The sequence below is a fragment of the Schistocerca serialis genome, chromosome 5 (assembly GCF_023864345.2).
Source record: "Schistocerca serialis cubense isolate TAMUIC-IGC-003099 chromosome 5, iqSchSeri2.2, whole genome shotgun sequence".
NCBI classification, from domain to species: Eukaryota; Metazoa; Arthropoda; class Insecta; order Orthoptera; family Acrididae; genus Schistocerca; species Schistocerca serialis.
Window position 1 is genome coordinate 362,760,365 of NC_064642.1, and position 12,547 is coordinate 362,772,911.

At 43.3% G+C, this 12,547-nt stretch overlaps 1 non-coding gene across 1 annotated transcript; it reads right to left on the reverse strand.

The window, feature by feature from the left end:
• Window positions 1-8,532: 8,532 nt before the first annotated feature.
• On the reverse strand, window positions 8,533-8,607 carry Trnap-cgg (transfer RNA proline (anticodon CGG)). Its single transcript has one exon. It is a non-coding gene; the product is annotated as a tRNA-Pro (tRNA).
• Window positions 8,608-12,547: the final 3,940 nt, after the last annotated feature.

Genomic DNA, 12,547 nt, shown 5'->3' on the forward strand with positions numbered 1-12,547 from the left:
ACTCACCAAATCATTGACTGAACAGAAATAGTTTGCTTTGCTGAACATTTTGTCTAGGAAGGAGTTAAATGTGAATGTATGTTACGCTTGAACAGCTTGGCTGGTAACACAGTGGAAACGAACGGGACAAATTATCTTGGCAGGAACGCCTAATTACCCTTGACGCTGTAACATCGAAAGTTAAGGGGCTGCTCATTGTCGTTCTTGGAACGAGCGACCTCTCTTAGAGAAACTGCTTCTCATCCATTGCGCAGACACTGTAACGTTGGTTGGTAAAGTAATCTGTAACGGACTTTAATTGGCTAGCGGCAATCATAACGGAATACGAAATTATAAACGAAAGCAGCCATAACCAAGCGGAGTCTGCCGCAAGGAGCTTTTCATATTTGGCATAAGATGTAGTCTACGATTAACTCTGTAGCAATGTGCAACCCGCTTGCGCTGGTCGGAATACCCTTCAGTGTAATAGCGTTAGCACGAGCTTGGACTTACACTATAGTGTATCATCTGCTGCAGACTCACGTAATCATTAGGCCCGTACACAAGAGCTTGCTTTGAAATTTGTGCGTAAGTAGCTTGAACAGATATCCCTTAATCATCGGCCTAGGAGGTTGCTCGGCGTCTGCGCTACCCAATCACTGAAAACTCGTCGTCCTCAAAATGTGTGTTCACGGCGTACAAGGCAGCGGAAAACTGCTACTCTTCAAACGAAACGCTGGCTTGTCATCCTTACGTTCGTTATATTGCTAGTTTCGAAGAATAGAAGCTTCCGCAATGCGTGCTTGGGCAGTCACGTGGGTGGTTATGTTTTTCGACTTTGTCTTACCTCTTGCCGAGAGATAGCAGCCCTAGTGTATTACCAGTATCTTATTTCCAGATGTGAATAACACCCGTGACGGTTGTTTGATTAATTTTGCTCTGCATCAAATAAATGCATAAAGGATGGAAATTGCGTGTAGTTTCTGGTTTCCGCGGATATCATCGGAATGTCAGAGGGGCTGTTAAGTGAAAAGCTGTGATGACGATGCCAAGCACTCGGAGTGGGAAAGCCGGCCGTTGTGGCCGAGCGGTTCTAGGCGCTTCAGTCCGGAACCGCGCTGCTGCTACGGTCGCAGATTCGAATCTTGCCTGGGGCATGGATGTGTGTGTTGTCCTTAGGTTAATCAGGTTTAAGTAGTTCTAAGTCTAGGGGACTGATGACCTCAGATGTTGAGTCCCATAGTGCTCAGAGACTTTTTTTTTTAGTGGGAAATCGCTGTGTAGAGCGAGCAACAGATGGCAACGCGCTGTTGTCAGTGTAAGGCTTCTATTACTCTGTAAGAGATCTTTGTCAAGTATATTTTATAAGTGAGTTTATATGAAATTCTTGACAAGATACCAGGGTTCTTTTTTCATATCTTTTATCAAAGTTACTTCTCTGCTGCGAAACACATCCCTTCTACTGAACTAGTGTTCATAGCTCTTAAGATCTGCATTTATACAACTAGGTAGTATCCCAATATGAAATGCACTCTCCCATCGTGCACAACTAGACCTAATGTACCCAGCGACACCAAAGCAGCCGTTCTAGCTTGTTATTTGATACGTGGCTAAAGCGACTGTCATTTCTACCTGCCTATAGAGAATGGTTCAGCTGCTCCTACCCATAGGTTTTATGCAACCGCAATGCCTTCAAAACACACGTATGAATTTTCATGTTCTCTTGCTAGCTATGTGCAAATTATTAGTCCTACGGAAACAATGAACAGGGCTTCTTTTTTTGTAGGAAATTTAATGTATTACAGTTTTTACTAGGATACGTTTTCCTTAAGAGTCCACAGCTTTCGAGTTAATCAAGAAAAAAACGCATTTGAATGACACTTTTGTACGCTTTTCTTGAATAATTCGAAAACTGCAGCGACTAGCGAAAATGTATCCCTGTAAAAAGTTTAATTACAATAAATTTCCTACAAAATAGTCCTCTTCGTTTTTTCTGTAGGGCTAGTAGTTTGCACACAGAGAGCAAAAGAATATGAAATTCTTGCTTGAGGTATTTGAAGGTGTTGCGTGTGTCCTAAAACCCCTCATTAGGGGCATCTGAATGATCCTGTATACTTAATGTGTAGTGTAACGAACAGTCTGTTGTGAATCAACGCATACTTCGGACGAACGCCAAGAGTAGTGAAAAATTAACCAGTTATTACAGTTCTGGAAATAATGGGAATCGAACAGATAAAGTTTAATATGTTTAATTCCATCTGTTCTGAATCTATTTCAGTTGTTTCTGTTAAGGTATTTATTGTTGAAATTAGTAGCCTGTAATCTTTGAATATCGTTCTTCCATACCACACAATATATTTTTAATGAGACACTGTGAACCTCTTAGCTTTATCTTATACTGCGGAAATTCGGAGAACGGAACTATAGGCTACTTTCTAGACTGATACGGTAAAATCGTATCGCATTATTGGCCGGGAGAACCCGACTAGGAATGTTCGGCCGATTGGTGAAAGCATGTTTGATGCCACTTCGGTGACTTGCGCGTCGGTGAAGGTGAGATGAAAAGGTTAGGAAAATACAAACAGCAAGTTCTCGAGCGAATAGAATCTTCGCACCGGCCGAGAATCGAACCAGGGTCCCCGAGGCAGCGACAATAACCGCTTGCCCACAGCTGTGGACGATAGAATAATAACGCATAACATGTAATTAATTATCCACGTTAAGCATTATCAAAACGTAGGCTCTCTACTCAAACTAACGATACTGAATGTAACTGGGCGTTACATATTGTAACGTATCTAATGCAAACATCTAAATATCAGGAATCCTAACCACAAGAAATTGCCGTATCTCTTAACTATAAAATTAAACGGGAGAATTAGATTTCTAGCTCTCTCTGTTCCTGACTGTTGACTGCGCATGTACGTGTGTAATGTGCTGATATATGTGAGTTACTGTAAATGACAATTGCAGTGAAGTATAATTAATTTTTTTTGAGCAGAGAGCGAGTTAAGGACGTAAATGTTGTCTGTGGTGTCTTCTTTAATTTCAGGTGAACTGGCGATATTCTAGTTTCGTAAGTGTGTCTTAGATGTTTTCCTATCAGATCAGGATAAAATTATCTTCGAAAACTGGCCAAAATAAATAGGTGTGGAAAGCGAAAATTGGTGGCCTAATTTCCCTAACATTTCTTTGGAGTACTCAGTCTTCTGACGGAATCCTGTAACCGGAAGTCACGTACCCCGTTGCCCGCGGCGAAACAAACTGGCTCCCAGTGTAGCGATCAGACACTCAGGTAATAATCGTAAACTGCATAGATTCAGCAATTTAATCAGATATGATCTCTTGCTCTTGCTAATAACCGGGTATTACTAGTGGTTTGGTTGGCATGGCTTCCTGTTCTCAGGTGTGAGTGGGACATCTCAAACGTTTCATGCCGTGGTGAAACTACGTATTTCGCCGCCTTCACTTTCTCGGTGCGAGTGGAGTAGGATTTTTATTCAATTACAGTGCATGTCATGGTATTGCCATATCGCTCTTTAAAACTACACATATTATCAGAGTTGTAACATTCTATGGAAGTCGTTTACTGCACTGGAATCATTTGCGTCTTTATACTCCATCGTCCTGCTAGCATAGCCCTATAATTTTCTTTGCAGTAAAGTTTTTGGGAGACTTAATTCAGCTTAATGTTCTAAAGGTAGTGACCATTTTGTAAAGATTTTTGCAAAACTGACAACACATTCTTCAGCATTGCATTCTACATACAGTAGAGGAACAGTTCGGAAACGATGACAGTCTGTATCGGCATGAAAATGTACAGTGCCATGTAGCATCATCTGTAAGGCAGTAGTCTGTATTCATATCCTTAAGTTTACTTAAGTGCAATACCTATTTATTTATTTATTTATTTATCTGCTATTTTCTTCTAGTTGGTTATCTACATAGAAGAGCAGATCGAATGTTGCACATAATATTTTAGCATAATTTAGGATGTGTTAATATAATTAAACACTGCGGCGCTTACGGGAAAAAAAAATCTACATAGCATATCTACATAAAAAAGGCAATAAGGGGACCACTCCCTTACCATGAGAAACATCCTTGTACCGTAACACCTCCGATTTTTACGCTGGCTGAATATTAGTATTCCGTACGCCTAAGAGTTTTCTGGAATCAATAACGTAGTTAGATTACACAGCGGTTAATGTAACGTAATGGAAAAAAATGTTTAATTCCGCTTCATGAGTCCATAATCACATTTTCCGTGATTTCATCAGAGAATTTGAGACAGTTCATTCATTGCTTCCAGTAATGTAAAGTTGAACTTTCCACCGGCCCAGTCTAATTGTACTGCTGGTTTTATTGACCACACGGCTAGCAAACGTCTTCTCTCGATCCTAACGGGATCAGTGTTGTGACCAGACTCCACAGCAACTGCGATCGCGCATCTGCTGCAGATACACATAATATATTGTTTACATATTCAGAATGTGAAGAAATCAGGTGTCCTGCTCCCACCATAGAGCATCAACTTCGCCTACAGCTGTTTTTGATATCTCAATATGCCAGTCAACTTACTACAAACTTAATAAGAAATTTAAAATTTGTGAAGTCAAATACAGAGTGGTTATAATTAAAATTCCAGTTATATGACGCTGTAAAAAAAGAACCGCTGCTCAACTGACGTCCTATTTGAATGGAATATTATCAAAGGAGGAAGCGTTGTGGAACAAAAAAAAAAAAAAAAAAAAAAAAAAAGAGAGAGAGAGAAAATTAGCCCACTAGGTGGCGCTGTAAGAGTCGTAGCATAAGTGGATTCGGCTACACATGACGGATGGATCGCAGTACGACGGCTATGGTGTGAGTTGCACATTAAGCCAACCGCAGTGTGCAATGTGCGTGACCGCACAAGTTTGTCGTTCAACGGTTGTAGCACTGTTAGTTAAATAAGCCCATGCACCACGGCAAGTTCGCACCACATCGAAAGGGAGAAATCAGTTTTTAAATGTGCAGAGGCCAAAAAAACGCTTAAAAGGCAAGAATAAAATCGGTTTTTAACTGTCGCGAGACTGGCGCAAGATATGTTCAATATGCCGCCACCGGTGTCAGCCACAAGCTGAAATCGAGAATCAGCATATTCCATAACGGATTGGACCCTCAGGTGTCGTGAGCGTTGCGCAGTGCATGCCTTCAATTCAGCTACGTTTGTGTACTGCACACTGAACACAGTATCTTTCAAATAACCCCTCAGCGATACGCTACACCGATTAAGATAAAGTGATCTGGACGGTCAGGTTGTAGGGAAATGATGGCTGATAAGTCTAGCGTTTCCAAAACGCCTTTGTAGCAGCTGCTTCACTGGATGTGCAGTGTGCGGAGGAGCACCATCTTGCATATAAATGATCCTACCCACAAATCTACGCTGTTGAAGTGTTGGAATGGCTAATTGGTGTACAAAAAAGACTCTCATAAGGCTTACCAGAGACGATAAAGGATAACACGACCCAGCTCCTCGAAAAAATATCGCCCCACGATAAACGATGTCGTCAATCAACACCACACGGTTGCCTCTGCAGAATGAAGCGGTACTGGTTGTTGCGTCACAGGATAGTCCTTTCCCCATAATCTGCAATTCTGTGCATACACATATCTTTGGATACGGACATGGGATTCGTCTGTCAACAGAATGTTCCATGGCTTTCCATCGTCCACTTCCATGAGAGCAAGAAATTCTACGGCAGACGCTTGTCTTACTGGCAGGTCAGCATGAATCAACTCCTGAACATAGGTAAATTTGTACGAATAGCAATGAAGAATGTCTCGTAAAATTTAATGCACTGTGCTTACAGGCATGTCCAACATGCCGGCAGTTCCTTGTGCTCTGAATGTTTGCACACCGCAGCTCGAGGTGGTCACGTCTTCTACTGATGTCAGATCAAATATTTTCCTCCCTTTGTCACAATGTGCTTCAGAAGAATATGACTTTTCGAATTTCGTAATTATTTTCTCCAGATCATTGGCAGACCGGATCAATGTCCTTCTTCAAACGCTTGACTGTCCGTTCTTTTAAAAGTTCTTTACCAGCAGCGCACGATCCTACACTGAGACAGTCATATCGGGCGTCTCCATTTCTTCCAGTAATGTTTCTCCCTTCTTCGATGACAATCCGTTCAAATTTGACGTCATTCACGGCAATGGTTCATTTTTACAGCATTGTGTAAATGGAATTTTAATTATACACTGAGATGACAGAATTCATGTTATAACTATATGGACGTATGCAGATGGCGTTAGTGTAGCGTACACAAAGCATCAAAGGTTGGTGCGTTGGCGGAGTTGTCATTTCTACTTACGTGATTCATATGAAAAGGTTTTCGACGTGGTTAAGGGCGCACGGCGGGAATTAACAGACTTCAAAATCGGGATGTAGCTGGAGCTAATGGCGTAGAACTTCCATTTCGGAAATCGTTAGGGAATTCATATTCCGAAATGCACAGTGTCAAGAGTGTACGGAGGATACCAAATTTCAGGCGATACCTCTCACCAAAGACAGCGCAGTGGCCGACGGCTTTCACTTAACAACCGAGAGCAGCGGCGCTCGCATAGACCTGTCATACACAAGCAACACTGCGTGAAACAACTGCAGAAATCAGTGTGAGATGTAGGACGAACGTATCCGTTGGGATAGTGCGGCGAAATTTGGGGTTAATGGGTTATTGTAGCAGAGGACCGATGCGAGTGTCTTTGCTAACAGCACGACATCGGATGCAGAACCTCTCTTGGAGTCGTCACCATAACTGTAGGACCCTCGACGACTGGAAAACCGTGGCCTCGTCAGATGAGTCCCGATTTCAGTTGGTAAGAGCTGATGGTAGAGCTCGATTGTGACGCAGACCCTACGAAGCCATGGACACAAGTTGTCAACAAGGCACTGTGAAGGTTGGTGGTGGCTCCAAAACGGTGGGGCTGTGTTTACATGGTATGGAACGGGTCCTCTGGTCCATCAGAACCGATCATTGGCTATAAATGGTTATGTTCGACTACTTGGAGGCTATTTGCAGTCATTCTTGACTTCATGTGCGCAAACAACCAATATTTATTGGTGACAATGCACCATGTCAGCAGGCCACAGTTGTTCACCACTGGCTTGTGAGTGAATGATTTATCCAACCAGATAGTCCGACATGAATCCCATCGAACATTTGTGGAACGTAATGGAGAGGTCAGCTCGTGCACAAAATCTTGCACCGGCAACACTTTCGCAAATGGTTCAAATGTCCCTGAACACTATGGGACTTAACTTCTGAGGCCATCAGTCCCCTAGAACTTAGAACTACTTAAACCATAGCGGTCGCGCGGTTCCAGACTGTAGCGCCGGCCGGCAACACTTTCGCATTTGTGGACGACTATAGAGGCAGTATGGCTCAATATTTCTGCGGGGGGACTTCCAACGACTTGTTGAGTCCATGCAACGTCGAGTTGCTGCACTACGCTGAGCAAATGGATGTGCAACATGATATTAGGAGGCATGCCATGACTTTTGTCACCTCAGTGTAATCACCTCGCATGAAACGTGGAGAGAATTTTGTGATATTTATGTGTATCGTATATATTATATTTACATGCTATATTTGTAGTTTTTTGTGTAATGATATAGTCCTGTATGAAGGATGTCGTTGAGTGAGGCGTCTCCCATCATCTCAAGAAGGTCACATGCCAGCTGGTGAGACACAGCTCTGGCTCCAGCGATGATGGAACGTGCGGACACCGTCATTAGAGATGATCCACGGATCGCAATCTAATATTTCGCTGTTCAACTGGACGTCTCTGTTGGTACTGCTGACACACCCGTCCAGCAGTTGGAGTACTCAAAGATTTGCACTCGCTGGATTCCTCTGCCCCTAACAGAAGATCATAAAAAGCAACAGAGAAGCATCTGCGTAGAATCACTTGTGCGTTACTAAGCTAATAGTGACAGTTTTTGCTGGACATCGTCACAGGCCATGAAACATGGACTCATCTCTACAAACCAGAAACGAAACTGCAATCCATGGAGTGGCGCAACACCATCTCCCTTCCAAAGAAAAAGTGCAAAGCCGCACCTTCAGCCGGTAAAGTCAAGGCGACAGTCTTAAGGCACTCTGTTTGATGTACTCCCACACGGTGAAAAGTTCAAATTTGAAGAATGAGATTTTCACTCTGCAGCGGAGTGTGCGCTGATATGAAACTTCCTGGCAGATTAAAACTGTGTGCCCGACCGAGACTCGAACTCGGGACCTTTGCCTTTCGCGGGCAAGTGCTCTACCAACTGAGCTACCGAAGCACGACTCACGCCCGGTACTCACAGCTTTACTTCTGCCAGTACCTCGTCTCCTACCTTCCAAACTTTACAGAAGCTCTCCTGCGAACCTTGCAGAACTAGCACTCCTGAAAGAAAGGATATTGCGGAGACATGGCTTAGCCACAGCCTGGGGGATGCTTCCAGAATGAGATTTTCACTCTGCAGCGGAGTGTGCGCTGATATGAAACTTCCTGGCAGATTAAAACTGTGTGCCCGACCGAGACTCGAACTCGGGACCTTTGCCTTCCGCGGGCAAGTGCTCTACCAACTGAGCTACCGAAGCACGACTCACGCCCGGTACTCACAGCTTTACTTCTGCCAGTACCTCGTCTCCTACCTTCCAAACTTTACAGAAGCTCTCCTGCGAACCCGAGTTCGAGTCTCGGTCGGGCACACAGTTTTAATCTGCCAGGAAGTTTCATATCAGCGCACACTCCGCTGCAGAGTGAAAATCTCATTCTGGAAACATCCCCCAGGCTGTGGCTAAGCCATGTCTCCGCAATATTCAAATTTGAAGTTTCTTGTGCTACCTCCAGCAATTGAAGAAACGACTCCAGTGTGTTCGTCGCTACAGAAATGGAAACGGCTTCTCTGTCTCCATGGCAACGCAAGGCCTCACGTAAGTCTACGCAGCCGAGAGTAGCTCACAAAACTTCATTGGACTATTCTTACTCATCCACCTTACAGTCCAGATCTCGCAACTTCCGATTTCCATACGTTTTGGTCAATGAAGGATGCAGTCCGTGCGAAGCAGTACGTATATGATGGTGAGGCTATGGATGCAGCAAGATGTTTGCTCCGACGTCGATCAGTGCGGAGCAGTATAGTAGGACCATTTGGGCATACAGACACGCAGAGTAAAGTGGCGGTAAGTCTATCTCATTGAACGGAGATCATGCTGAAAAATAATTTTGTTGCCAGGAGTTTTGTTGTAGGGAGGTGGGGAATAATATGATGTCTTGGAATCCTGAATAAAACGAACACGCTTTCAAAAAAAAAAAAAAAAAAAAATTGCATTTACTTATTGAACGCCCCTCGTACTTGTGGCAGACTGTATATACTTAAACTAAGTAAGAATAATGAGCGTATGGCATTGGTGGCCGGGAGACCCCTCGCGGGGCGGTTCGGCCGCCGCTTCACAAGTTCTTTAACGCCACTACGGCGACTTGCGAGTGAATGAGGATGAAATGATGATGAAAGACAACATACCCAGTCATCTCGAGGCAGAGAAAATCGCCGGGAATGGAATCCGGGACCCCTTGCGCGGGAAGCGAGAACGCTACCGCAAGACCACGAGCCGCGGACCTTAAGCTAACTGATTAGTGATCTTACCCCGATTCTCAACTTGCCACAGCCTCCCAACGCTGGTATCTACATGCGTACAAAATGAAAAACTAATTACACAACTTTATGGTTATCGAGATGATAATAAAAACTTTATGTCTATCTCTCGTACGTATTGTTAGACAGTTAAATTACAGGGAGAACCGCTGATGATAGTGAGACGTCACTGAACTATGCTTGGATGAAAGAAAAAGCAAGAAATTGTGTTTTATTCATGGCAGAATCTTCTTTTCTCCTTTCAGATGGCTCTAAGCACAATGGGACTTAACATCTGAGGTCATCAGTCCCCTAAAAATCAAAAATGGTTCAAATGGCTCTGAGCACTATGGGACTTAACTTCTGAGGTCATCAGTCCCCTAGAACTTAGAACTACTTAAACCTAACTAACCTAAGGATATCACACACATCCATGCCCGAGGCAGGATTCGAACCTGCGACCGTAGCGGTCGCGCGGTTCCAGACTGTAGCGCCTAGAACCTCTCGGCTACCCTGGCCGGCTCAGTCCCCTAGACTGAGATCTACTTAAACGTAACAAACCTAAAGACATCACACACATCCATCCCAGAGGCAGGATTCTAACCTGCGACCGTAGCAGCAGCGCGGTTCCGGATTGAATCGTCTAAAATAGCTCGGTCACAGCGGCCGGCTTTTTCTCCATTCTTCATTCCTTCGATCCCTGTAGGTACAAGATGGACACTGGACACGCCATGACCTTTCCGTGCAAATTACTCTCCAGTAATCGTGGTTTCCATCACGGCAGCGACGTGGGAAAAGACGGGTAGCCAGTGAAAGTGCAGGCGTGATGGCGAGTGCGCAGTGAGAGAGAGAGAGACGTGACGTGACGTGACGCGGCGCGGCTTTCGCGGTCACGGCCGGTGTAGCTGGGCTCCGGAGTCAAGGTCAGCCGGGAAGAGCCGCTGGCTGGCCTCTGCCCCAAGGCCGGCGAAAGTGCGGGCATCCCAAGGCCAGCAGTACGCTCACCGCAGGCGCTTTACAGTCAGTAAATTTCAGAATTTGTGTTTCTTCCTGACCAGCGAGGAGGCACGCCATATCCCACATAAAAAAATAGCGGTTTCTTGCTTTCTTTTCTTCTTCTTCCTCTCCTTCCTTAACGCTGGTATGTATAAATGATAATGGATAAATGAAAAATGACAAACAATTATCGACGTGCGCAGAAACGACGTTACTTTGCGGTCCCCGTAATATTTCTAGACTTTCTAGTTCTGACTAGTCGAATTTTGATCTCGCCATTGAACTGCGTCACTGCATCTCTTGGCACTGGGGATGGATCTTGGTTACTATATATACACTATAAAATTTGATTCGATGCTTTAGTTTGCTTATTTATATGTTCTGGTCTTCTTTTCTCCACTTTATCAACTAAAAAAATGTTTTTCAGTTTCCCTTGAGCTAGTACTTCTTTATGCTCTTGGATCTCCATTTCCTTTCTCCGTTTGATATCACTCTTCCCATTATCTCTTTGTTAACTTTAGTTCGTAGTCTGGTTTGTCTGTTATCTGGCTCCTTGATTTTGTCTGTCTTATTTTTTATAGTTTTCTGTCGTATATTGTGTTTCCCTCATACCTACATAATTCATTATACTTTCTCTGTTATACTTCCGATGATTCTGATTTTTGGTATCCCGGGTAGATGATAGAATAATACAATCTGCAATATCTTTGTAGGCTGTTTTATTGGAAGCTATTTTTCAGTATATATATATAAGTAAATTTTTTTTGTGCACTTTCTGGTTGTGCTTCTCTCTGTCTCGAATATTCTGTCTGTTTCTGTAGCATTTCGTGTTTTATAAATGGTTTCGGCTTCATATGTTATTGCTGGTTGTGTAACAGTTTTGAAGTGTTTTAATTTTGTGGCCATTGGGAGACCTTTTTTGTTGTACGAGTACGTATTCCTAATGGTTCGATCAGTTTGTGTATCATGTTCTGCCATGTAGGTTTTTCGTTGATGTTATACCCTATAATTTATCCTACATACTTAAATATGTCTAAAACTACTGTGATTTTGTTTGCGAGTGAAGGGTCAGTTAACATAGTTTCTATTGAAGATAACACAAAATCGAAAACACCTTCAGTCGTCTACGTATCCAATTTCATTTTATTTTTGCTATAAGTATCCGCAGTCGAGGTCCCGCATCCACTCTGTATAAAGATGGGCTTATAGAGAATTTTTTTCTGTTGCTTCGAAGGATACTCTGAGTCAGATTTTCTCTGTTCGTTGCTGTAGTGATCAAACTGGTGGGGTTTGCTAATTCTTGTTGGATAAGAGAATGAGGTCATCCGAGAATCTCACGTAGTTTAGTTTTATGTTTTCCAATTTTGATGTTCTCCGTGTTGTTGTTATATCATGGTGTAGTAGAGGACGAGGCTTGTTATGGCTACGAGATACAGTAAATGGTTCATCATCACGACAGAATAAAGTAAAATCAGTGAGAACCACCATGGAAACAATGTTGGTTCGATTTTTAGGTGAGAAAGGCGTAGTTCACCAATGACTGCGTGAAACACTGCCTGGCTTGTTGCGATTGCTACGGAAACAGCCTCGGTCACATAGCCAGTTTTTGGCCAAAAATGGACCCGCACGTACCTTAGTCACTGGGTCTGACCATCTGTGACTTTTTATTAATTTAGAAAATGAAAAGGTACCTGAAAGGGATGCGGTTATTGAATGAAAAAGGTGCGAAACAAAATCCGCTGCAGGAACCAAGGACCATCCATATTACTTTATTGCTATCCCAGTTCATGATTCATGGGTAAGACCGTAGTTGAAGATTCCCTACCTAGCAGCTTCCAAGGAGCCATAAAAATTTGCTTTTCAATGCTTCATAATAATACATAATTATAACCGAAATTAAAAATTTAA